The sequence below is a fragment of the Simochromis diagramma genome, unplaced genomic scaffold (genome assembly GCF_900408965.1).
Source record: "Simochromis diagramma unplaced genomic scaffold, fSimDia1.1 OVJJ01000186.1, whole genome shotgun sequence".
In the NCBI taxonomy this organism is placed as follows: domain Eukaryota; kingdom Metazoa; phylum Chordata; class Actinopteri; order Cichliformes; family Cichlidae; genus Simochromis; species Simochromis diagramma.
The window spans coordinates 590743-614504 of record NW_024387464.1 but is presented as its reverse complement, the minus strand read 5'-3'; the positions used below and the strand labels follow the sequence as shown (position 1 = coordinate 614504).

Genomic DNA, 23762 nt, shown 5'->3' with positions numbered 1-23762 from the left:
ACTGTTGTGATACTTTCAGCAGAACACTCAACTCATAAAAAAAAAAACAAACAAACAAACAAACGCTTGAATTATTTTTCATGGGACTAACACAATGGACTGGATAATTCATGCTACACTGTTCTCATCAGGTAAGACAAGTTTTGTGCCTTCTGATTTTTCACTCTGTAATAATTAGAGATGGCACGATACCACTTTTTAATGTCCGATACCGATTCCAATATCATGAATTTGGATATCTGCCGATACCGATGTGAATCCAATATAGCGTATTTTGTAATCAATAAAACTGTTTTTTATAAATATCTTGCTGCATTTTGTATAAGCTCATACTCAAGTTTTAAAAAACAAGAGACTGAAGCTATTCTGTTTTACCTGTATGCAAAAAATACACTCCACCCAAAACATGTTGAAGTTCAGCAACACTGATCAATCTAATAAATTTAAACCTACGCCATCCTCCCTATTCTGGTATTTTAAAGAGTACTTACCCACCTAACTAATGGGGTTGCCAACTCCAAACAAAAATATTAGGGAACCACCCCCCCCTCTTAATTGATGTAAACTTTAATTTAATGCAAGTGTAAAACAAATGCACAGAAATCAATTATTTTTCTACAATAATTAAATAGATTCAAGATCTTTCTTCAACAGAATTGCAGACTGCACCTTACTAGAGTGTATACAGGGAGTGCAGAATTATTAGGCAAGTTGTATTTTTGAGGAATAATTTTATTATTGAACAACAACCATGTTCTCAATGAACCCAAAAAAAACGCATTAATATCAAAGCTGAATGTTTTTGGAAGTAGTTTTTAGTTTGTTTTTAGTTTTAGCTATTTTAGGGGGATATCTGTGTGTGCAGGTGACTATTACTGTGCATAATTATTAGGCAACTTAACAAAAAACAAATATATACCCATTTCAATTATTTATTTTTACCAGTGACACCAATATAACATCTCCACATTCACAAATATACATTTCTGACATTCAAAAACAAAACAAAAACAAATCAGCGACCAATATAGCCACCTTTCTTTGCAAGGACACTCAAAAGCCTGCCATCCATGGATTCTGTCAGTGTTTTGATCTGTTCACCATCAACATTGCGTGCAGCAGCAACCACAGCCTCCCAGACACTGTTCAGAGAGGTGTACTGTTTTCCCTCCTTGTAAATCTCACATTTGATGATGGACCACAGGTTCTCAATGGGGTTCAGATCAGGTGAACAAGGAGGCCATGTCATTAGTTTTTCTTCTTTTATACCCTTTCTTGCCAGCCATGCTGCGGAGTACTTGGACGCGTGTGATGGAGCACTGTCCTGCATGGAAATCATGTTTTTCTTGAAGGATGCAGACTTCTTCCTGTACCACTGCTTGAAGAAGGTGTCTTCCAGAAACTGGCAGTAGGACTGGGAGTTGAGCTTGACTCCATCCTCAACCCGAAAAGGCCCCACAAGCTCATCTTTGATGATACCAGCCCAAACCAGTACTCCACCTCCACCTTGCTGGCGTCTGAGTCGGACTGGAGCTCTCTGCCCTTTCCCAATCCAGCCACGGGCCCATCCATCTGGCCCATCAAGACTCACTCTCATTTCATCAGTCCATAAAACCTTAGAAAACCCAGTCTTGAGATATTTCTTGGCCCAGTCTTGACGTTTCAGCTTGTGTGTCTTGTTCAGTGGTGGTCGTCTTTCAGCCTTTCTTACCTTGGCCATGTCTCTGAGTATTGCACACCTTGTGCTTTTGGGCACTCCAGTGATGTTGCAGCTCTGAAATATGGCCAAACTGGTGGCAAGTGGCATCTTGGCAGCTGCACGCTTGACTTTTCTCAGTTCATGGGCAGCTATTTTGCGCCTTGGTTTTTCCACACGCTTCTTGCGACCCTGTTGGCTATTTTGAATGAAACGCTTGATTGTTCGATGATCACGCTTCAGAAGCTTTGCAATTTTGAGACTGCTGCATCCCTCTGCAAGATATCTCACTATTTTTGACTTTTCTGAGCCTGTCAAGTCCGTCTTTTGACCCGTTTTGCCAAAGGAAAGGACGTTGCCTAATAATTATGCACACCTGATATAGGGTGTTGATGTCATTAGACCACACCCCTTCTCATTACAGAGATGCACATCACCTAATATGCTTAATTGGTGGTGGGTGGTGTGGACAAAATACTCATTTGCCTAATAATTCTGCACTCCCTATATTAGACTTATTAGTTACTATATACAGTAATGGATTTCTATACATTTAATCAGATGACCACTTTTGTTGTAAGATTCAGACAATTATTTATTCAAAGTTTTTAAATGACAAAACACAAACGAAAATATTTCTTTGTGCCCCCCTCTCCCTGTTAATGCCCAACCTGGCCCCTGACAAAACTTTGCTAGACCCGCCCCTGCACAGTTACCAGCCGTCATCTATGTAGAAAAGGATCCTGGTGTTATTTGTCTCTCAGAAACAGTTCATAACTTCCCTTTAACTCATTTATATCACCTAAAAGGTAAACCTGTTTGTCCATCACCTGTTCAGCTCCGATGATTCAGTAAGGACATCTCCTGGTTTCATCTTCATGTTTCCCTCTCACCAGATAACCAAACCAACATAATGACCAGCAGCTTTTACAGCTGTGTCTCCAGCAAACACCAGCTGATACTAGAAAGTATTATTAAATAAACTCTTAAGAACAGCTGATCACACTTAAACGTGCTGCTGTTGTTTAGCCGCTGGTTTCCTCTTTCTGGGGCAAAGTGAGCGATAAACAAACAAGAAAGACGGGACTTTCGGCAGAAAAGCCGATCAGCTGATCATTGATCAGTTTCACGTTTGAAATAATAAAATAATAACAGGAGAGGGAGGGGGAGTGAATGAGAGAAGTAGATGCAACTGCGCAGCAAAGACAGAATAACTCCAGCTTTGTGTCTATTTTTTAATTCTAGCTGATGTACGGGACAAATCGCTTCCTTTTCAGCTCAATATGGAACTCCGATGGCCAGTCCAGCTGTGGCTCAATATATCAGTTGTTAAGCTTAACGTGGAAATACTAGGCAAACATTCAGGGATGAACTTACACACTTGCTTTACTTCTCTGGGATAGTTTTCGCCAAGAGGAAATGGACAGGTCTGGCAGACTTCAGCTGCTCTATCACGTGACACATACCGCTCCAATGCGCCGAGCTGGGTTACGCCAAGTAGCGCGTTTTGTGAGGTGATTTTGTGATACTTCGGATTGGATTACATTTTGTATTTCTCTCCGATATCCGATCCAGTAATTTAGGTCAGTATCGGACAGATACCGATACGTAATATCGGATCGGTCCATCTCTAGTAATAATAAATGTGTGCAAATATGGGACGGCTATCTGCCGTGCAGATGCAGAGATGTCTATTAACACATAGTGAGTGAGAAAGGTGACTGGAAAGGAAAAACTCAGTGCATCGTGGGAATCCCCAGCAGCCTACGTCTTTCGCAGCATAACTAAGGGAGGATACAGGGTCACCTGGTCCAGCCCTAACTATATGCTTTACCAAAGAGGAAACTTTTAAGCCTAATCTTAAAAGTAGAGATAGTGTCTGTCTCCTGAATCCAAACTGGAAGCTGGTTCCACAGAAGAGGGGCCTGAAAACTGAAGGCTCTCCCTCCCATTCTACTTTTAAATACTCTAGGAACAACAAGTAGGCCTGCAGAGCGAGAGCGAAGTGCTCTAATAGGGTGATATGGTACTACAAGGTCATTGAGATAAGATGGGGCCTGATTATTTAAGACCTTGTATGTGAGGAGCAGGATTTTGAATCCAATTTTGGATTTAATAGGAAGCCAATGGAGGGAAGCCAAAACAGGAGAAATATGCGCTCTCTTTCTAGTCCCTGTCAGTACTCTTGCTGCAGCATTTTGGATTAACTGAAGGCTTTTTAGGGACTTCCTGATAATAATGAATTACAGTAGTCCAGCCTAGAAGTAATAAATGCATGAACTAGTTTTGAGAGATGAGTCCACTGTCAGAGGCTATAAGAAGATCATCTGTAACCTTCACTAAAGCTGTTTCTGTGCTGTGATGAGCTCTGAAACCTGACTGAAACTCTTCAAATAAGCCATTCCTCTGCAGATGATCTGTTAGCTGTTTGACAACTACTCTTTCAAGGATTTTTGAAATGAAAGGAAGGTTAGAAAGGAAATACATACAACACAGCAACATTCTTAATAAGAAAAACTGTAGTATCCAAAACTAACATGGACTATAAATCATTTAGTGAAATAATATCCAGAAATACTTTAGTGATGGTCATTACTGTATTTACATTTTAGCCTCTGCTAAATTAAATGTGCGATTAGCTCAGTTAGCTTCTAGCTGTAAATAGCATAATTTTTTTGTTGTTGAAATTCACTGATTGAAAAAGTCTTTCATAAATAGTTTTACTGAAACAAACTAAACGCTTGATTATAAACCATTAGAAAATGGTAAAACTGGATTTAAGATACATAGATAATAAATTTATCATATCTGCCTTACTACCTTGTGCAGGGCTACAAAAAACAGGACATTTTACATCACTGTGACGTCATACTTCATCCATCCAACGTATTCATGACCCTGCACTCACCTTTGCTATACGTGGTTATTTTTTAAATTCTTTATTTTTATATTTTAATGCTTGTTTTATTTTATTTTATTTTTTAATTGAACACTAGTATATATTCAGATAAAAATACACCTGAAATATATAAATGCACATATGAAAAAAAGCAAACAAGTGAAGAAGTACATTTTTTCTTTAACTAATGTTAAAAATATAAAAACTTGTGACTATAAGGAAAAGCAGAACTTGCAGAACTTGAGGGCGTACCACTGTTACGAAATGTATTTCAAAATAGGTTTCGCAAAACTTTGAAATCATGACACTGTCATTGTTGAATACTGTGACATGAAGCAGGAAACAAAAAAGCATTAGCACTATGTGATGTATTGACTGCTCTTAGCATGTCCATAAAAGGAAGGCTTTATTTGTGTGGCAAAAATAAACAACCGGACAGCTGTAGGATCGCAACAATACACGATTTTACTGGACAGTAGTCATAGCATGGATCATAGAATGGGTGTGGCACGTATTGATGAATCTGACAGACAGTTCAGGAGGAAAGAGGAATATGCACACCAGTAAAATTTTCTACGCAATTCAATTTTTTGTACTGCAAAATAAGCAAATGTATACAGTATATTAATAGTTTTTCATACTGTAGCATAGCAACAGCATCTTTTCTTGAAAGTTTTAAGTGTCAGTATTTTGCTTTTGACAGATGGAGTAAGATATAAAAATCAAAGACACAAAACTAATTCCATAATAAAATCTTAAGTATGTTTTTCAAGTGAATGATTACCTGCCAGTGTTCAAATCTAGTATCTGACTTTGGTGCTCTCTAGTGGTAACTATGGAAAGCTGTGACTGGATTCAAGAGGTGGAATGAAAGTAACACATACACTGTATGGAGTTCCTCATATGTGATTAGAATTAGAGATAATATAACCACGTTATCATCTTTTATAGAGACTTTAAATAAAATTACTGCTGTTCTTCCTTCTTCTTGAATTCTCAGTGTTAAATGCTGCACTTTGTTTCACTATTGATCCCGTGGCATGGAAGGCCCTGAATAACTCTGCTGCTGGTTTTGGCTACCAGGTGGTTCAAAGACAATCAGAGTAAGTCACAACATACATTGTTATGTTGGATGTCGATCTATAACTGCAGGTTTAACAATCATTTCTGTTAAGGCCCACAGTAATAAACAAACAAGGATATAATACTTCTTAACAGGAAACATATGGGGTTTATTTAACCACAGTTTGCACTCTAGACTTCATCATTGTCTGAATTTATTTCCTCAGTTTGCTCGTCAGTGCTCCCCTTGAACAGTATTCACAAAATGGAAGAGGAGAAGTATATAGCTGCACCACATCTTCCCCAAACTGCCAAAATATCCAAATTGATGGTAGGTAACCAAATGTGATGAAACTCTGACAGTAACCATGTTGACATCAAAGAAATTCGCTAGCACAGAAACTTGTTTAACTCAAATCACAATAAGTAAATATCTTAGTAAGTAACACTGAGACTTGATGAAGTAAAATAAGCAAAGAAGTCAATGTTATTGATAATGTTATTGTTAAAATGTTTCTTTTGTAATTATTTAAAACTTTAAAATGAAGCAATAGTGAAACTGAATCCTATTTGCATTGATATTAAAGCTGCCTGTTTTACATCCTGGTTTACAGTGGAGAGAAGTTTCGATGTCTAACACTTGTCATATCAAATGGGGAAGTGTTTCAGTCATGGTTCTTTGCAGTCATCGATTTAAGTCTTGTTTTCTTCCTTTCAGTTGCCTTTTATTAGTATTTTAAAAAAAATATTGAATGCTTTCAATACAGCACCAGATTTTGCAGTCAACATGTCTCTTGGTCTAACAATGAAAAGTGATCCTGCAACACAAAACACTGTGGTGAGTTACTGAACTGCAGACACTATGAGAACTTTGTTAAAAGCACTGAGGAGCAACATCCTCTATCCTTAAATGTCTTGTTATTGTTGCATGAAGGTCATCCCATGAAAAACCATTGTGCCTCCCACCTGTCCTTCACAGAATCAGGGTTTACAATAACTTCAGCATATTGAATGAAGTAGAAATCAATGCAAAAATGTTATTTAAAAACATGTATGCACTAAAAGTTTTTACACACCCCAGATACTTTGGTGGCCTCTAACATGGATTTTTTTAATAGCATTTTTTAAAATCTACATATTCTGCTGGATCGTGTGAGATTTTTTTTTTTCAGTTTTGGTTGATTTTATAAGGAATGAACCGATGTTTATGGGACTTTATGGGAACTTGACTTTGTCTCCTCTCAGGTGTGTGGTCCAACCATTCCAAGGGACTGTAAAAGTATCACCATGTACAGTGGTGTGTGCTTTCACATGGACCAATCTAATACATTTGGACCACCTGTACCTTCTTCTCCAGACGGTAACAATAAATGTGAAAATGTGCCCTTAATAATTAGAGTCCCGGTGCCTCCTTAATAAACATCTCTTGCATTTTTACTTGAACATAGTCTTACAATCATTTATATTTGTGCTTGTATAATCTCAAATCAACTGAAACTGTCTCAAGACTTCTCTTATATATTCCAGCAATTAAGGGTTAATCAGAAACAGTAAATAGAAAATTATGTTTGTGTGAGATGTGATTACTCATGGATGAATATAAGTATAAGTTGTATGATTTGTTGATTATTTTCCTTTTTGTTTACAGTTTTCCCCTCTAAGCCTTATTTCAGATTGTCTGTTTGGATTCATTGTATTGTAGTTTTATCCAAAGTGCTTTTCTGGACTGATTTGACCTGAATCCATCAACACTGAAACAAATGCTGGTAAAATTTGAGCTAGCCAAGATTAAATCTACAGCATAAAAATGTATTTAATTCTAATGATCAGAATTTTTTTGAGATGGTCTCTTCAATTATTCAGGATGAAATAACCATATCTGCATGTAAAATGAAAGTGTTATTTGAAAAACAAATACAAAAACACCCTTTGATTTCAAATTCATTACAAAAATGAAACTAAGCCTGGTTGTTTGGGTTATGCAATGCATGACAAAACGCAAGAAGACTAGTACAGACACACAAGATCTTTGGGGGAAAAATCAGAAAGAGACTGAGAAGTTTACTTCCCTCTAAAGCTACTTACGACTTCTTTAAAGCTCCGTATGCAAATAAGTAATGTATTATGGTTTTCCTGGAGAAAATAATTTGTGTTGCTGTGTGTTACATTACGGTGTATTCCTGTTACATAAGAACAACGTAAACATGAGGCTACTGTCGCTCACAGTAACACAAATTCCAACCGTAACAAGAACATACAGTACAGAGGGTCTTTCTTTTAGTGTTGTAAGTTTGAACACAAACACTCAGCTTTAACATCATTCTGGGTTGATTCAAAGCGTTGTGTTAGCATGCTGTCTGTACAGATGTTTGCCAACATCTGATGTTGTGTTAGCAGTTTAATGCAGCTGTTTATGTCCTGGATGGGGTTTGCATGTTACCATCATGCTCGTGTCCCTTCATGGTCAAAAAAATAAATAAATAAATAAAATAAAATAAAAGTATTGTCCAAATCTCCACTATTTTCCTCCTCCCTGCACAAACCATTGTTTCTATGACTGTAATACAGGAAGAAAATTAAAGTAATTAGAACTGAATGCAAAAATCAAGGCTACTAATAACTAAATTAGTTTAATAACAAAATTAGGCTTCTATAAGCATTTTTAAGACTTGTTTAAACTAATTTAATCTCTTAATCTTAATTTCTTCTTTTCTTTCTTCTTTTAAAAGACTAATTGTCTAAATATGTGGGTATTCATAGTCGATTTGCTAAAATGTTAAAATTCACCTAAAATAATCAATTTCAATTCATCTCTTTGATAGTGTGCCCGACACAAGTAGACATTGCTTTTCTGTTGGATGGTTCAGGCAGCGTATCTGTCCCTGATTTTCAAACAATGATGAAGTTTGTGGAAGATCTAATCCAGGCATTTCTGTCAGTTGATGCACAGGTAAGACACTGTACTACCTGTCAGTCATATCGTATTACAGACACAAATAGTTTCACCTGCTTTTCATTTATCTCCATAAAAAAGGGCTATTTTATATTTTTTTATATTGTTTCTCCCTTTCTTCAGTTTTCTGTTTCCCAGTTTTCCTCGTTACCTCGGGTTCATTTTTATTTCAAGAAATTTTCCTCATCTGGATCACTGAAGACTGAAATCGATGGAATCACACAGCTGGAGGGATCAACTTACACAGCTAAGGCCATCAGACATGTTGTGTAAGGGTTGCAATGATATTACTGAAGCATTAAAGTTAAATCATCTTGACAGACTTCCTGTGCAGATAATTTTCTTTTTGAGACTGACCACACTAAAAACTGTATTGACGGTTGCAAGAGTTTTAAAAGAAAAACTTGCATTAACTAGATTTGCAAAATACTAAAATATCCATGAGCGATAACACAAAACAGATGGATGCATGCAAAATAATAATCATTCATGCAATTTGCTCTATGATCAAAATGTGCACTGTAAAAACATGTTTTATGTTGAAATTAGATTTGTTTATTTTTAATTTGACAGAAACAATGTTTTCACACCACAAAGAGGTTCCAGACCAGATGTGAAGAAAGTCTTGATAGTAATTACTGATGGACAATCTAATGACCGGTATGACCTGGAAAATGCAACACAGCTAGCAGGGAATCAAAACATTGTTCGATTTGTGATTGGGGTAAGTACCTCCATTATTTAAACCTGCATAATGTTGAAATTTATACTAATAATGTGTTTTGGTTATTTATTAGACTACAGTCACATGATCCTACAGTATATGGAGCAAAGTAATGAGCCACCTACACAGAAACCATGGAAACCCGGGCCATACCATCACACTGTTTTTACACTATTGTTAATGTTAATTTCTCTTCTATTGGAGAAATTAACATTAATAATAGTTAATGTTAACAATAGCCAGGATTAAACTCAAAATCCTGCTCCTCACAAACAAGGTCTTAAATAATCAGGCTCCATCCTATCTTAATGACCTTATAGTACCATATCACCCCATTGGAGAACTTTGCTCTCGCACTGCAGGCTTACTTGTTGTTCCTAGAGAATTTAAAAGTAGAATGGGAGGGAGAGCCTTCAGTTTTCAGGCCCCTCTTCAGTTTGGATTCGAGAGACAGACACTATCCCTACTTTCAAGATTAGGCTTAAAACTTTCCTTTTTGCTAAAGCATAAAGTTAGGGCTGAATCAGGTGACCCTGAATCCTCCCTTAGTTATGCTGCAATAGATGTAGGCTGCTGGGGATTCCCATGATGCATTGATTATTTCTTTTTCAGTCACCTTTTTCACTCACTATGTGTTAATAGACATTTCTGCATCTGCATGGCAGATAGCCGTCCCTGTTTGAGCCTGGTTCTGCCGGAGGTTTCTTCCTGTTAAAAGGGAGTTTTTCCTTCCCAAAGTGCTTGCTCATCGGGGGCCATATGAGTGTTGGTTTTTTCTCTGTATGTATTATTGTAGGGTCTTCCTTACAATATAAAGCGCCTTGAGGCGATGGCTGTTATGATTTGGCGCTGTATAAATAAAATTAAACTGAATTGAACTGGACGAGGAGCTGCATTTACATTCCCAGCATTTACAGCTGATCATTGAATATGCAGGAGTGGTATCTAATTACAGTACCATTGTGGTGGACCACTGGAGGGCTCCACTCACACCCAGTTCTCAGGAAGTGTTGTTGCCGTGTTTTGGAGGGAAAGTGTTCAGTTCTGTGGTGATGAGTAATAAACGAGCAGTGTTTATTGAGAGCTCTCATGTCGTCTGTGTTTACCTCCACATTGGTGACCCCTGACTCGAACATGCTGCAGTCCGATGGTGGCGCCGACTCCGCTCTGGATGCATCAGCAGCCGCCAGCCCTCTGCCTCTGGCTGCAGCTACGTTTGCTGTGGCGCTCGAGCTGCCGGACTTTTGGCTTCACGATCCCCCGTCGTGGTTCGTGCACGTGGAGGCTCAGTTCGCCCTTCGTGGCATCTCGGCTGACGACATGAAATATCACCATGTGGTGGCTTCTCTCGACCCGCTAGCCACCCGTCGTGCGTTGACTCTCCTCCGGGACCCCCCCACCCGAGGGAAGTACGCCGCCCTTAAGGAGCTGCTTCTTCGGCGCTATGCCCTCACCGACGCAGAGCGAGCCGAGAAGCTCCTCTCCCTCTCAGGCCTGGGTGGCGGTATGGCTCTTGAACTGATGGAGCACATGCTATCCTTTCTCGGACTGGACAACGGGGGATTCCTCTTCGCTCACATCTTCCTCCGACAGCTGCCGGCGGCCGTGAGAGCCGGCCTCGCCAACTCTCCGCTTCTGGGCACGAAGGATTATCGCTCCCTGGCTGAGGACGCGGATCGTATTCTCCTGGCTACCCGCACTTTCCACGATCACGACCTAGTTCCAGCCTCGCCGGCGGCGCCTTCCACTTCCCCGCTGACCTGCCACGACGTACCCGATCCTTCGCTGACGGCAAAGATTGCAGCACAGCGACACCACGGACGGGACCTCTGTTTCTATTATCAGCGTTTTGGCGCCGGAGCGCGCCGCTGCCTGCCGCTTTGCGCTTTTCCGACCCTGGGTCATGGACCCCGCCAGCGCGCTGTAGCGGCTGCGACCGCTGGCGACAAAGAAAAACTGCTCTTCATAGAAGACTCGCGCTCTGGGAGACGTTTCCTGGTCGACTCCGGCTCCCAGAAGAGCCTCCTTCCCCCGTCCGGAGCCGACAGTTTAGCAGCGGGCTGCGGACCGCAGCTTATTGCGGCAAATGGCTCTCCCATCGCAACGTTCGGGGAAAGGTTCGTGACTGTTTGTTTTCATGGTCGGGATTTCTAATGGACCTTTGTTGTTGCCGCTAGCTCTGTACCTATTTTGGGCGCTGATTTTCTTTGTGCCCACGGACTGCTGGTCGATGTCGCTAACAGACGCTTAATCGATGCACTGTCTTTTTCTTCAATGCCCTGTTTCACTCGCGCCATCGAGCCCCTGAATCGGGCTAATTTAGTGACTTCAGGGAATTTTTTTCAGCGTTTGCTCTTGGAGTTCCCTTCACTGACTGTTCCTAATTTCTCGAACACGGCAACGAAGCACGGTCCCCCGGTGTTCGCATGAGCGCGCCGCCTCGACCCCGCGAAACTCTCCGTCGCTCGGGAAGAGTTTGCCGCAATGGAGCGCCTCGGCATAGTGCAGCGCTCGAATAGTGCCTGGGCTTCTCCGCTACACATGGTGCCCAAGTCAGACGGTCGGTGGCGGCCGTGTGGGGATTTTCGCCGTTTGAATAATGTCACAGAGAATGACCGTTACCCCATTCCCCACATCCAGGATTTTTCCGCCCACCTCGCCGGCACCTCGATTTTTTCTAAAATTGACTTGGTGCGGGGTATCACCAGGTTCCCGTGCGCGCTGAAGACGTCCCCAAAACTGCCGTTATTACCCCTTTCGGCCTGTTTGAATTTTTGCGCATGCCGTTCGGCCTGAAAGGCGCCGCCCAGACTTTTCAGCGGTTGATGGACTCTGTTTTGCGCGGGCTGCCTTTCGTCTTCGTGTACCTTGACGATATATTGGTGGCCAGCTGCTCTGAGAGTCAGCACGCGTCCCATCTGCATTAGGTTTTTCAGCGCTTGGCGGCACACGGCCTGATCGTCAACCCCTCCAAGTGCCAGTTCGGCTTGCCGGTTCTGGATTTCTTGGGCCACCGCATTTCCGCTGATGGTGTGGTTCCGTTGCCAGACAAGGTCTGGGCCGTTTCGGCTTTTCCGCGTCCTGCGTCCGTTAAAGCGCTGCAGGAGTTCTTGGGGATGGTCAATTTCTACAACCGCTTTCTCCCCAGAGCTGCGCACCTGCTGCAGCCTCTCTATGCTGCCTTGAAGGGTAAGACAGCTAAGGACCCGATTGATTGGCTCCCTGAACGCATCCAGGCATTTTCTGGGGCCAAGACCGCGCTGGCAAACGCGCCCTGCTGGCCCACCCGTTTCCGTCGGCGGAGATTGCGTTGACCTCCGACGCGTCGGACGTGGCAGTGGGCGCAGTGTTAGAACAGCGGGTCTCCGGTGTCTGGCAACCGCTCGCTTTTTTTAGTCGCACGCTTAGAGACAGTGAGCGCAAATATAGCATTTTTGACAGGGAGTTGCTGGCCCTACACCTCGCCACACGGCATTTTCGTTTATTTCTCGAGGGTCGGAGCTTCACCGCGTACGTCGATCATAAACATTTGACATTCACGATGTCCAAGGTCTCTGATCCGTGGAGCGGGCGCCAGCAGTGCCAGTTGGCAGCCATTTACGAGTTCACAACTGACATTCAGCACGTGGCTGGTAAGTCCAACTGCATGGCTGACTGTCTATCCCGCGTGCTGGTTTCTCCTGTTTATGTTGGCATAGACTTTGAGGCTATGGCCGCTGACCAACAGGCCGACCCGGACGTCCTTGCCCTTCGGTCTGCGCAAACGGGCCTTGTACTGGAGGACAGACCCGTGTGGAACGGCAGGCCTAGCCTGCTTTGCGATGTTTCCACCAGCCGTCCACGCCCTGTAGTTCGCGTTTTCGACTCCGTACACGCCCTCTCTCATCCAGGCGTCCGGGCCTCGGTCAAGCTGGTCAGCTCTAGGTTCATTTGGCCGGGCCTTCGTAAATCGGTGAAAGACTGGGCAGCCGCGTGCATCCCATGCCAACGCGCTAAGATCCATAGGCACACACAGGCGCCCCTCGAATCCTTCCGCATTCCAGGGAGGCGTTTTGATCATGTGCATGTGAATCTGGTTGGTCCTCTGCCGCAGTCACAAGGTTTCACGCACCTTTTGACTGTAGTGGACCGCACAACCCGCTGGCCTGAGGCAGTGCCTCTGGCGTCCACTACAGCAGCAGCAGTGGCCAGGGCATTTTTGTCAACGTGGGTTTCGCGTTTCGGTCCCCCCGCCGACATTACCTCAGACAGGGGCCCCCAGTTCGTTTCCGAGCTTTGGTCTGTCATGGCTGACGGCCTGGGGGTCAAGGTCCACTGCACCACTGCGTACCACCCGCAGGCCAACGGGATGTGGACGTTTCCACCGGTCGCTTAAGGCCGCGTTCCGTGCTTCTCTCACAGATGGCAATTGGGTTGAGCGCCTTCCATGGGTTTTACTGGGGTTGCGCTGCGCGGTTAAAGAAGACCTTGGGGTTTCCCCGGCTGAACTTGTCCTTGGTCAGCCCCTCCGGGTCCCCGGGGAATTCTTGCCTGAGAGCCCACCCCCGTGCTTTGCTCCCTCTGTGCTGTCTCTCCGTCCCCCAAGAGACTCGTTTTCTCTTCCTGGCCCAGTGCACCATTGTGTGCCCAACACCTTTGTTCCGAGGTCGTTGGACTCTTCGCAGTTTGTTTTTGTCAGGCATGACGCTCATAGGCCTCCGCTGCGTCCACTGTATGACGGCCCCTTTCGGGTTATTCAACCGGGCCGGAAGCATTTCCTTTTGGATTTTGGGGGTCGGCAGGAGGCTGTTTCTATTGACAGACTTAAACCAGCACATGTGCTTCTGGATGACCAGGTGGTGCCGGCTCAGGCCCCCCGCCGTGGCGGCCCGCCTTCCACTAGTGTGTACAAACCCTGCTTCTTCCTCTGGGAGTGCCCCCCACCTGGCGGGGCCCGAGCTATCTTCAGTTTTTCCTGACCGCCCATGCCAGCCTGGCCCTCAGGCTCGTTTCCCCTCCGCCAGCTCTCCACCTCCCCGGTTCAGCTGTTCTGGACTAGGGGATGACCCTACTGGGTGTTCGGGGGGGGGGGCATGTGTGGTGGACCACTGGAGGGCTCCACTCACACCCAGTTCTCAGGAAGTGTTGTTGCTGTGTTTTGGAGGGAAAGTGTTCAGTTCTGTGGTGATGAGTAATAAACAAGCAGCGTTTGGGGCGATTGTGGCTCAGGAGTTGGGAGTTCGCCATGTAATTGGAAGGTTGCCGGTTCGAGCCCCGGCTCGGACAGTCTCGGTCATTGTGTCCTTGGGCAAGACACTTCACCCGTTGCCTACTGGTGGTGGTCAGAGGGCCCGGTGGCGCCAGTGTTTGGCAGCCTCGCCTCTGTCAGTGCGCCCCAGGGTGGCTGTGGCTACAACGTAGCTTGCCATCACCAGTGTGTGAATGGGTGGATGACTGGATATGTAAAGCGCTTTGGGGTCCTTAGGGACTAGTAAAGTGCTATATAAATACAGGCCATTTACCATTTATCGAGAGCTCTCGTGTCGTCTGTGATTACCTCCACACCATGCTCAAATTTCAATAAATAAAAAAGCTAAGTTAATAATGGAAACATAGACTGTATTAATCTTTGTATTAAACTGTATTAAAGTTTTAATAAAATCAGATAAATAATTTTGCATTAAATGTAAACACATGTTTTAAACAACCCTAGGTGGGGAATGCATTTATTCTGACTGAAGCAAAAAAAGAACTACGCACCATTGCATCGTCTCCCTCAGACAATCACGTGTTTCAAGTGCAGAACTTCAACGCACTTGAAATAATCCGGCAGAGTTTGCAGGACAAAATTTTTTCCATTGAAGGTAAATTATATATTTAACATTTAGCAAGCTTTGATAAAATTTCTGTAAAAGTTACATTGCATTATTGTATCATTGCTTGAAGCTAAAGGTCGAAGCATTAGTGAAATGAAAAATAACTATTGAGGCACCTTTATAATAAACAGATATCATTACACTAAATTACTAGTGTAATGCGTTGTGTTGTGTCTATCAATAAACCTTTTTATATTTTATATTTTTACAGGATCTCAAACCGGTGGAGTCTCTCTGAAAATGGAAATGTCTCAAGAGGGATTCAGTGCAGTTATTGTGCCCGAGGTAATTAAAACTACCTGAAACTCACCAGACAGTCTAGTCATAGAAAGAGAGATTCACACACTTTTTATAAAAACGAGAGTCCAGATTTTAAAGGTAAAATGAATTGTATATAAAATGTATTTCCTGTCTGCACTGTAGGGAATTCAAATGTCTATTGTTGGTGCAAACCAGTGGAAGGGAGGCTACGTGCAATACACAACTGGAGGGGAGAAGCTGAAAACATATGAGGATGTGTCTTTGGAGCCTGACAGTTATCTTGGTAAGAATATTACAGCTTTAACAATCTAACTCATACACATGTAATCATGTATATACACAGCTCTGCTGTAATTCTTTGACACAAATACGTATATAAGATTTTATATCTATTTCTCTTTTTGCCTACCTAAATTCTAGGTTACTCCATGGCAACTGCTAAAACCCAAAGTGGTTCCCTGACAATTGTTGGTGCTCCAAGATATAAACACAGAGGAGCTGTGGTCGCTGTTAACAGAGAAAGCTTTGAAAACCAAAAGATTGAGCCGTTGGCATCACAGGTATGTATTTACAGCAAGACAAAACTGAATGGGATTATTAACTGGTAGTAAATACTTTCTTAAATACAAATTGTTGGCATTTGGCTTTATGCGATTATTTTCATCAGTAATGTGTTTCTTACACAGTATCAGACTGGTGAATATTTCGGGGCAGAGGTGTGTACCATGGACATAAATAACGATGATATCACTGATCTAATCTTCATATCAGCCCCAATGTACACGGAGCCTGATAGAGAGGGAAGAGTTTATGTTTGCAGATTAACTGTTTTGGTAAATCAAAGTTTTATCCACTTCAATTAAATGAATTAGTTTATTTGTCAACTTCCCTAATGATCATACAATATTCACTCTCCTGCTTTTAGTTTGTAGAGTGTAATTTTGATGATCCGTTAATACTAAGAGGACGTGCAGCTGTCAAAGGAAGGTTCGGCTCTTCTCTTGCTGTGCTGCCTGATCTAAACTCAGATGGATTCATGGATTTGGCAGTTGGAGCACCTTTGGAGAATAATGGTGAAGGCAGCCTCTACATATTCCACAGTGAAGGAGGAGGAAGAATCAGTCCTACTTACTCACAGGTACACAACATCGAGGAATTCACAAAGATGACTAAACTTATTTATCAATATACAATCTGCAGCTTAATTAATTAAAATGTTTTCATGTACACAGAGAATAACTGGCTCTGAGGTCCAGTCAGGACTGAAGTTCTTTGGCCTGACAATCAGTCAGTCGTCTTTTGACCAGAGTGGTGATGAACTGCCTGACTTAGCGGTGGGTTCAAAGGGTAAAGTTGTTTTACTGAGGTAAGTCACAGTCCAGATAGTCCAGTCATGCATTATAGTTATCTGTGGTAATTCCACCATTGTTGTTAATTTGCAATCTTAACAAATGCACTACCTGTCAAATCTTAGGCAAATTTGAAAGGTCACCATAATAAGAACTGCATATAGGTTATATATCAATAAATTCATCATAAATGATTGAGTCATTCATTATAAGGGATTTATGATTTTTTAAGAAATACAGATTGAGGGTAAAACTGTTGTCTAGAAGTATTAGAAACAAACAAAAGATAAACTGGAAGCTAGGACTAAGAAACTTGGAATTAACGTCTAGGAGTGAACATGGAACAAAAGAAAAGAAAAGAGCAGACACAGCAGACGGAGATGACATGACAAAGATCGGAGGGAGACTGAGGACTTAAATAAATGCGATTATGAGGGGATGCGCAACAGATGGAAGAACAGTTGAAACTACTTGCACACTACCAGCACATGAGAAGTATACAGGACAAGAGACTGTCAAAATAAAATGGGAAGTAACAACACTGAGAAACAGACTAAGATGCATGAACTTGACATTAGGATTGGGAGCAACCTGACAAGGGGACACAACAGACCAGGGTAACAGGAGGGAACATAAAACACAGGGACAAGAGATAAACTAACATGGTAAGAGGTACCTAAAGACTAGACGACAAAACTAAGACCACAAAATACAAATATTACACAAAGCAGAAACAAAACTAAAAGAGCCAAAACCAGGAACGTAAACTGAACTGTAGAATATTAAATAAGATAGAATCAAAATGTCCAAATACATAAACACAGGATCATGGCAAAAAGATTATGGAGTCAGAGGGATTAGACATTTTTTTCAAATAATGTTACCACATGATGAAAAATGCTCTGCTGATTTAAAAAAAAAGCAGTAAATGTGTGAAGCGGTAACTTTGTTCATACAGAAATGGAAATGCATGCAATATCAAAAACGTTTTCATACAATACCATGTGTAGGTAGACAATAGACAATAGGTCTATGTTGATGTACACCTACATAGATATTCCATTAAAAAGCATTCCTGATTTATAATTCATTATTCTATAAATCATCATCTATCATTTAAAAGATTTCAGGACTATTAGGTGTTAAATGTCTCAGAATGTTTGAGCTGTAGTTGTTCATATGAAATGTTAGGGCAAAGGAAAGATTAGAGGGAAGTCTTGTTACTAATTCAGGTCAGAACAAAAAGTCAAATCTTGTTCACATGTGTTTTCCTACTTTCTAGATCAAGACCCATAGTAATGGTTGAAGCTGAGGTGTCATTCAGCCCAATCCAAATCCCTACTCAGAATCTAGACTGCTCAAAACCACTGCAGAACACAGCTGAAATTTGCTTTACCATGAGCAGAGTGTCTACAGTCAACACAGGTTCATCATTCTTGCTTTTTCTGAACTACAAAGCCACTGCCCAGCAATTTAATGTTTTCTAAATGTATGTAAATTGCAGCATTGAAATCAAACACTGATTTATTCCAGCTCAAGCAAGGATTAATTACACTTTAACACTGGATGCCACTCGCAAACCTCCAAGCAACCGGGCATATGTTGGTGGGAAACGAGAGCAGTCAGGATCACTTACTGTGGACTTAATAAGAAAAAATTGCTCAACTGTGAAGTTCCTTGTTGAGGTAAAACCAAATAACAACATCAGAGAAAGTTCACCTTGGTGTAACAATATATTTTGATTTCCATTTTGTTTTTAAGAGTCATCCAACACTGAATCTAAACTCAGCACTCATCTCTTCTTGCAGGCCTGTCCAGAAGATGCTCTCAATTCACTTTCCAATGAGCTCAAATTCAAGTTTGATGGTTTGCCCTCAAACACAAATCTCAGACCAAGCCTTGCCCAGCAGGCTCAAACAGCAACCATTCATCCTGTAAGTAACCTTTATAGGTACTTTATTAACCTGATATCTGAGGGCAGTTTTGCGCTGACGCCATACATTCTGGAGAGATTTCTAGTTGAAATTAGTACTAGAATATTATTAGGAACTTTATTCCCAGTACCAACAGCAGGCACAGCTACATATTTGGGATCAATACTCTAAAAAAGTTGTGTATTAGAAATTAATTGTTATTTTTCTTAAGAGTAATCCAATATGCTACAAACTTACTAAAGTAGTTTATTACACTGATCATTACATTATTTTCTTGTTACTCCATGAAATGACCCAAAATGCATTGTCTCATAATTATAAGTTAATAATATAAATCTTAGGCTACAGTCTGACACATCAATGCAATCCCTATCCCAATGAGAAAACACATATGATCTTTCCTTTAGTGTTTACATATAAACACAAGATATTTTGAAATGGTTGCAACAGTGATTCTCCTTCAGAAACATTAATGAATAGAAATGGAGGCTTCAAGCTCGACTGCTAATCACTTCCTTTCTTACCTGATTGGGCTATGCTCATCTTTAACGTTCCTCTGTTGGCTAGTTTTTTTGCTAGCATGCTGTCTGCAAAGATGCTTTCAATTATCCAATTAGTGTTAGCTGTGCAAACAGCTGCTGTTTCTGTCCTGGATGCAGTTTGCATTTTACCATTGCAGTCTTCTCCTCTTGTGCAATCAAAAATAAAAGTAATGTCCATATTTCTACTGTAGATCACTCAACTATTTCTCTCCTCCCCCACACAAAGTGAAATGAGCTAATTTTAGCCCAAGAGCACACGAGAAAACACTATTTTGTTAGATATTTTTTCCCTTTTTATCCAACCAACCAGCAGATAACTAAAGAAAACTTTGCAACACTAGTAACAATATAATTGTAACTGAAGTGTAATTACTGAATTCAGTACTGTAACATATCACATTATTGCATTACTGAAAAATATAAGGCTACTTTTTACTTTATCTTACACCCGGCATTGGGTAGAACACACAAATTGTTTGCTGGATTCATCTGTAAAACGTTTACATTTATTCTGTGAATAATGTGTAATATAAATGTTTTTGACATCACACTCTCTTCCACAGTTAGGGTTTGAGATCAACTGTGGAACTGACAACAAATGTGTTGATAACCTGAAAGTGGATTTCAACTTCACCAGGTGAGGCAGAATTACAAAACTTTGTTTAGCTTTGCTTGTGTTTTTAGTCACTTGTTAGGTTTCATAACATGTACACTTAAACTTATCATGAAGTTGAAGCACATAGATATTTTGGGACAGTTTGATATTTAGTCTGCATAATTTTATCCTAATAAAAGAGACAAACAATGACAACACACACACACAATGGTGGTAGTATGTGATTGAGAGATCACCACCACATATTAAAATTAAAGAAACAAACCCAACAATGGCAGGAAATATTTATTTCAAAATTATACCAATCCCCAAGAAGGCATTGAGGTTCTCTAAACCTTAGACACTGTCATGAATACTGGACCCAGAAGCAGACTCAGCACAAATTTAGCAGTGAACTATATACATTTTATTTCTTTTGTGAGAAAACAATAGCAAACTCTGAAAGTGAAAGTTAAACTCAGGCCTGAGGAAACAGGAGCAAAAATGGAGGTGAGTGTGGAGAAAAGGCATTATTGGGACCGTGGGAAACCTGAAACAGAAGAGGAAACAATTACTTAACTGTAGGGAAGCAGAGGAGAGAGAGAAAAGCAGGCCCAATGATGCTGCGTGTTTACTGTCAGAGCCAGACCGCGGAGCTTGAAGGGTAAACGTCTGTGAGAGAATCTAGAGGGATGAAGTTACAAAGACTGTTATCCAGTGTGTAGGGCAGCCAGGTATGACCACTGAGAATGGCTGAACGGAGCAGCAGACCATGCTGCCTGAAGTAGTCCTCCTATGACTGCCTGTTGATGAAATTCAGGTGCGACGCTGGTGGCCCTGCCAGAGGGCGTAACCGAAGAGCTATCCAGAAACATCCAGCACAATGCTCCCACAAACCATGACAGACAGAAACATAGCTCAAATCATTGAGATGTTGGTTTATTGACAGTAATTAAGAAACATGAAATCAGTGAAAGGCAACGAGCAAGGCTGGGTATACTTGTATGACCGTGGTTTTGTTTTCCCAGCTAGATGAGAGGGTTGCTTTCCTACGCCATTGGGTTTGAAAACATGTCTTGATTGTCAGTGTACCCAGCTTCCATGAAGTCCCTGTATGAGGTAGTTGAAGATGCCTCTCCTGGGGACTAACCAACTAATGCTCAAGGGTATGCTCCAACTATGCTGGATGCTATACTGGTCTGTTGTAGCAAAAAAACCTATTTCCCACCCATCACCAGGAAACAGTTGAGGTGGGTCAGCATCTGACTAGGACACCTAGAGACATCCATTCTGATTACTAGATTACTCAAGATCTCTTATTGGCCTGGGAATGCTTTGATTTCCCACTGGATGAGCTAAAGGAGCTGGCTGAGAGAAAGAACCCAGGGCATTTCTAGACAGAGAGGCCTCCATGATCCAAACCTGGATAAGTGTCCGAAAATCAATGGATGGTAACAGCTTTTTTCATAATGCATCATCAGTTATTTTTTGTGTTTTATGATCACCAGGAAATGACAGCAAATTAAAATGATATAGCGAGCTTCCACACAGCCATTATTAATATGTTAGAATTCAACACAAAGCTATACTATATTTAGCCTCCTACAAGTTCAGCATCACAGTGCAGTCTTGTTTTCTTCTTCCTTTGTTCTTGTTAGATCCTCAGAGGTTAAAGTGGGCATTGATGAGCTTTTGAATGTCACAGTCACAGTGGAGAACAGAGGAGAAAACTCCTACAACAGTCGTGTTATTCTCACGTACCCAGCTGGACTCTCTTACAGGAAGTTCACCATTCAGCAGGTAAGGCATCAGGATCAAGTTCATCATTGATCTGCTGCTCACCCAATGCATCCGGCAGTCATTTTATTTTCTAATAAAGGGAAGAATTGAGTGCAACTCTTTGGACAGTGAAGATGGTTTATCCCGTGGAAGGACAGACTGTACTATTGACAAGCCAATTTTCAAGAGCAAAACTGAGGTTTGTTATTGTGGTATGATTTTGTCTGTTAACTTCTACACAGCAATCACTCTGATCTCTCTTCTTCAATTCAATCAAGGCTTTCTTCATTGTCTCATATGGCATCGAAACAAACACTCAACTAGAGAGGAAGATCTTTATCACTGCTAATGCCACCAGGTACTGTTCATTTAGCACAGGTCCTTCTCATTTAAGCAATAACCCCACAGACACAGTACAAATCATTTCACTTCTTTCTTTCAGTGGAAATCAGGAGAACGCTACAACCAGTGAAATCTACAAAAAGAAATGGATTGATGTGAAATACAGCATTTTCATGACATTTGAAAAGTATGTGTTGTTCTGTTCTTTATAAAATAAATTATTTTCAAAGTAACAAATTTTGTTTTACACAGTAGGTATTTAATGTTTAAAATGTATCTGTTTAGCTCCTTCAGTTACAGCAATTTCACTTTTGGGATGAATAATTTGCAGATACCAGTCCAACAATTAATCAAGGTAAAATGTAATAAAATATAATAAATATTATTGTGTGAATTAGACTTAACCATAATAGCGTTTGACTGCTTTTTCTTTACTCCCCATGTTTTAGGTTACAAATGATATCAGAGCGTTTAATTTCACTGTGGTGATCAAGGTTCCAGTGAAGCTTGGTGAAAAAGAGATTTGGGTATTGAGCAGCCTACAGGTAATATATGTGTCAGAAGATCTAAAAATGGGTCAGATTTAGCTGTGTGATGGGTGAATGAGGTAAAAATAGGACCAATCACCCTGACATTATTTTAAATGTATTTCAGATTGTAGACTGTCAGACAGAAAATGATGAAGAACCAAGTGTCAAAGATTTTGTTCCACAGATACAAAAGGATAAAGTGGTGGTAAGTATCCGTCTGTACTTTTGCTACCTACCTGTTAAAACTGAACCATGGTACTGATTCAAAACACAACATTGTACTGAATACAAGATTTGTTTCATTCAGTCTTCTTTAAATCACCCACAGGACTGCTCTGTAGCCATGTGCAGAGTGTTCAAGTGCAACACCTTCATGGGAAGACTGCAGAGTAGGACATACGAAATCTCTGGCAATCTCAGTTCAGGATGGATAGAGCAGGTAATTAAAGAATAGTTTTTTAAAATTGTTTCATTAATACTTTTCCTGAGTATGTATGAGTACCTTCATTAAATCTTCAGATATAACAATTTTACAGTTAAATCAAATAATACCTAATTTAGGCTTAACTCATTTCATTTTTTCTAAGATTGGACTTCAATCTGCCAAATTCCTCTTGACCAGTACAGCCACTGTGGATTATGACCAAAGCCAATACATCTACTTTTCAACAGTGTCTAACAACAATCCTCCTGTTCGCAAGGTGATTTAGCATTACTTTCTCTCGTTTGAGTTACACAAGAGCTTGAATATCATTCACATTCTGTTACCTTATCTCTCAGATTATAGTCGAGGTAGAAGTGTATCCTCAGACAAATTTCACCAAAGAGATTATAGGAGGATCCCTGGGAGGGTTGGCTTTTCTGGCTTTACTCACTGCTGGCCTGTATAAGGTGAAAGACTCTTTTTACACTTTTTCAACTCATCACACAGCTGTGAAAGTTTTTTAGAGAATATGTCTAATTTTTTAAACAAAGTTCAAGAGTTTATATTTACTCATGTAGTTATTTGCTTTAATTTTGAATGTAAGTCTAATGAATGATCTCTGTACTTTCATTTTTTCCCCTTGCACTCCTAGGCTGGGTTTTTCAAGAGGAAATATCCATAGATGATGAATGAAAATGCAGAGACCGATCTGGAACCGGGGACTGATGGAAATGAATCCCAAACAGAATAACAAAGCTCATATTTGTTGTTGTACATTTACTGTAAAGTTAAAACAAACATTAAACAAGTAAGGAAA

The 23762-nt window shown here is 41.0% G+C and overlaps 1 pseudogene; it reads left to right on the top strand.

Moving 5' to 3' along the window:
* Nucleotides 1-23762, top strand: LOC120723209 (annotated as a pseudogene).